The sequence below is a fragment of the Urocampus carinirostris genome, chromosome 5, assembly GCF_059441175.1.
Source record: "Urocampus carinirostris isolate Australia breed hairy pipefish chromosome 5, RoL_Ucar_1.0, whole genome shotgun sequence".
In the NCBI taxonomy this organism is placed as follows: Eukaryota; Metazoa; Chordata; class Actinopteri; order Syngnathiformes; family Syngnathidae; genus Urocampus; species Urocampus carinirostris.
Window position 1 is genome coordinate 12923847 of NC_142353.1, and position 4578 is coordinate 12928424.

Below are 4578 nucleotides of genomic sequence, written 5' to 3' on the forward strand. Positions count from 1 at the left end.
TATCAGTCAGATAACATCCATGTGATTGACTTCAAGCATAGTATTCACCTCACATGTTTTGACATTGTTTGATCATTTTCTAACATTGCCAACCGAGATTCTGACCAAACGTTGAATACTCTACATTGTGATAGCAAAATAAGAACAATAACAACGTTCAACAATCACAATAAGAATAGTCACATAGTTGATAATGATATAATAAAAAAACACAACAACAGCAACAAAAATAAAGGTCATGATCCTAGTTATAATAATAATTATAATAACAAAATTATTAGCTTGTCCCTTCTTTTGACTGTATACGGCTTCTGCTCACTGACATCACTTTGATACCTATAATAAAACTAAATAGTCAGTTATAATAATAATCATCATCATTATATATCATCATTATAATAGTTATAAGAATACCAGATTAATTATTAGTTTTACTCATCTGTTAACTCTATAATGCAACTATTCACTCAATATTATTCAGACACTAATACTATCAACATTAATAACAACAATAGTGATGATAACAGTTAATGACAATTTTTATATTAATAATTAGAATAAAGTAAATTATTTTCTTTAACCGTCCATATGTGATATCCTTCAGACTACTTCCTCTCTGTACTTTGATAATATTGGGGGTTTATTTGCTTTTTAAATCTGGATTTAAGCAGGTGAATATTTGGACACTGTTTAGCTCATCCTTTAATTTGTTCAAACGTTTCACACCACATACAGACACACACATACTTTTCCTGGTGGTTCTCACCGGTTGGATTTTGAAATTACTACTTCCCCCATAGCTTCCTTCTTTTTGTGTGAATATTTTTTGTTATTTGGTAGTACATCTTTGTTCACTTTGAATAGTAGTTGTGAAGCAGAAAATCGCACTAGATCAGTTTTAATAATTTGAACTGCAGAAACAGAATATTGGCGTGATCACAGCATCCTCCCTTGTGTATAATTCTTACAGCACATTTTTGGTGTGTTAAAAGGCAATAGAATGACCTTTTGTAATTAGTGCCCCGAACTTCTGCACAGTACGTTAAATATGGCCAAGCTAAAGAACAATTTAGTAAATAAAATTCATTATAGTTTAAATTGAATTTGGCTTTATTTATAATTGAAATGCTTTTAGATACCATAGTTTGTATGTGTCTGACGTCAAGTCAAGTCATGTTTATTTGTATACTCCCTAATCACAAAGAGTCTCCAAGGGCTGCACAGACCACAGATTATTGCGTACCACAGACTATTATGACACCATCCCCTGATCTAAAACCTACATGAGGGCAAGGAAAAACTCAAAAACCTCAACATGAGGAAAATAAAGAAACCTTGAGAGGGTACTGTACATGAGGTAATCCCCCTTCCAGGATGACGAGGCAGCAATAGATGTTGCAATCACAAATAATACACAGATATAGTCAACATAAAATATAGGTTATTCATATGTTATAGGATAGAAGTGTGTTTTAAGCCTAGATTTAAATGGTTCCACTAAATAACATTTCTTGAAAAAACATTCCCCAAAAGGGGGTGACAATTATTTATTCGTCTATTGTAACTCCAAAAAAATGTAATTTCTGACACAGTTTCTATGGCAGCACCATCCATTTTCACCGCCGGGTCTAGATTTGCTTTGTGATTACCAATGAATATCACTTCGGTTTTGTTTGAATTTAAAGATAATTCATTTATATCCATTTATGTTTTTAGGCTAATTAATTCACTAATATTTGTTACTAGATTGACAGAATTATCATTCGAAAAGAAAATGGTAATGTCACATGCAAATATGACTAATTTGAATAGTTTTGAAACTTTCGATATATCATTAGTATATAAATTGAATAACGTTGGACCAAGGACGGAACCATGTGCTACTTCATAACAGACATCCAAGTATCCAGATGTCAATTATCCAATTTTCACGTATTGTTGCCCCCCAGTCAAATAGCTTTAAATCCATCCCAAGACCACTCCTCAGATGCCGTAACGGTCCATTTTTTAATAGTTATTATGATTAATGATATCAAATGCTTTTTTAAAGTACAAAAATAACCCATCTGCATTTCTATGCTATTGGTAATTTCTTCTACTGCATCAAATGTAAATGTCCCTGTTAGAAATGATAGATTACATATGTATGTTTACATATGTATGTAATGGTTTCACAATGCTGTGTATAACCAGGACTATCATCATGTGTATGTGAAAACAATCAGTAGACGTTTTGTTTTTATACTTGTTTACCACGTCTATTATCGCTGATCTCGTCACTCCAGACAATAGCACGGTCTTTGAGTTTATTTTCATCAGTGACTCAATTTTTTTTCTACTGCACTTAGGGATATTTGCCGCTAGTTCTGGTCTAACATTTTTCAAAAAAAATTATTAAAATTCTCCACAATTTGATTTAGATAATAATTGTCACTGTTCTTATCAATGAAATGGCTTGGATATACAATATTTACTTTATTAACCTTTTTTTTTAAGTATTTAATATTCCCTAAATACCTTTACTATTGATTTTGTTCTTATGTAATAAATTGGTATAATGTAATTTCTTACTGGCTCTTCATATGGCCATAAATTTGTTTTTATACGTTTTATATCGGGATTCGGCCTCCTTAGTTCTTAGTTTAATTAATTTTCTATGTAAAATGTTTCTCTTCTTACAAGCTTTGTATAAACCCTTAGTTATCCATGGATACTTTACTGACTTATTGTTAATATTAATTTGCTTCATTGGACAATTGATATTATACTCTGTACCGAATATTTCCAAAAATATATCAAACGCACTATCCACATACTCCGTACCATATATAATATTCCAGTTTTGTTTGATTAAGTTCTCATAAAGTGATTTAATTGTCTCTTTGGTTATTACTGGTTTGTAAACATATTTTATGGTTGATTTTTGACTAGTAACATTATTGTTGTACATTAAATATAGACTGGCAGGTGATCAGAAATATCACAAACGGAAAATCCACTAATGTTTGCAGATTTAATATTATTTGTAAGATATTGTCACTTAGTGTTGCAATGTGTTAAGTAATTCTACTAGGTCTTACAATAGTTGGGTATAAACCCATGCTGTACAGAACGTATTAATATAGTAACCAGTGGTTTTATGGTTGTTTGGATTCAACGGGTCAATGTTGAAATCTCCCCAGATGGATAATTTTTTGTTGCTTATTGACTATCGGGGCGGCAGTAGCTAAGGAGGTAGAGCGATCGTTTTAGGATTAAGGGATCCAGTTCAAATCCCGGCTTGTCCGTGTTACATGTCAAAGTGTCCTTGGGTAAGACATTGAACCCCCAATTACCCCCAATAAGCAGGTTAGCGCCTTACATGGCTGCACAGATCACGGCCGCTATTGGGAAATGTGAAGCACACTGTAAAGCGCTTTGGGAAGTCATTGACTTGAAAAGCGCTATATAAATGCAGAGAGCATGAATATGTTGTTTTCAGCCCAATATGTGAAAGTTTCTAGACTGGAGACCAGTGATCTGTTCACACAACTGCTTAAAATAGTTATCATTTTTTCGTCTGTAATTTCTCATGTTAAGGATTCAAGTCAATCATTGCCAATGACCTGTTTTTCTATATTTTTAAATTTAAATCTCATGGGCACCTACTGTATATAGCGACTCTATCTCCTATTTTATTTAATGTATTTAATAGTTTAAATAATAGTTGTTGTTTTTTTTAAATCTACTCCCTTTTCCATCATTGAACCAGGTCTTGGAAACTGCAATTACACGAAATTGATTCTTAAACCGCTGCAAGTATTCTGTATTTGCTCCAAAATTTGCACACATACTTCTCCTATTGAGGTGAATCATTGAGAACGTCCCTTCATATTTAACAGTACTATAGCATGCTCCTGGATAGCATGCTTACCTTCCACTCACACATCAACACCATCACCCGCACTGCTTATTTCCACCTCCGCAATATTACCAGACTCCGCCCTTCCCTCACCCCCCGCACCACTGCTATTCTCGTCCACAGTCTTGTCACATCCCGCCTTGACTACTGCATTGCTCTCCTCTTCGGCCTTCCTCAAAAGTCCCTCCATAAAATTCAGCTGGTTCAAAACGCCTCTGCACGCATCATCACAAAAACATCTTCCCAGCAGCACATCACCCCCGTTCTCCAACAGCTACACTGGCTTCCTGTTCAGCATCGCATCAGCTACAAACTGATCTTATATACATATATGGCCATTCACAACCTGGCTCCTCCTTACCTGTCCGACCTTCTCCAGGTGCACGTCCCCACTCGCTCCCTCAGATCCTCGTCCTCCCTCCGACTGTCAGTGCCCCCTGCCCATCTGAGCACCATGGGAGCCAGAGCCTTCAGTTGCGCTGCTCCCAAGCTTTGGAACAATCTACCTCCGGACCTCCAAAACTGCACACCTCTCTCCACTTTTAAGTCCTGTCTAAAAACACACCTGTTCAGGACTGCCTACAACACATAGCTTCTCCATTTCCTATGTTTTTATGATTTTATGTATTGTTTTTATTTATTATTTCGCTTACAACTTTTTAAATTGTATTTTTTTT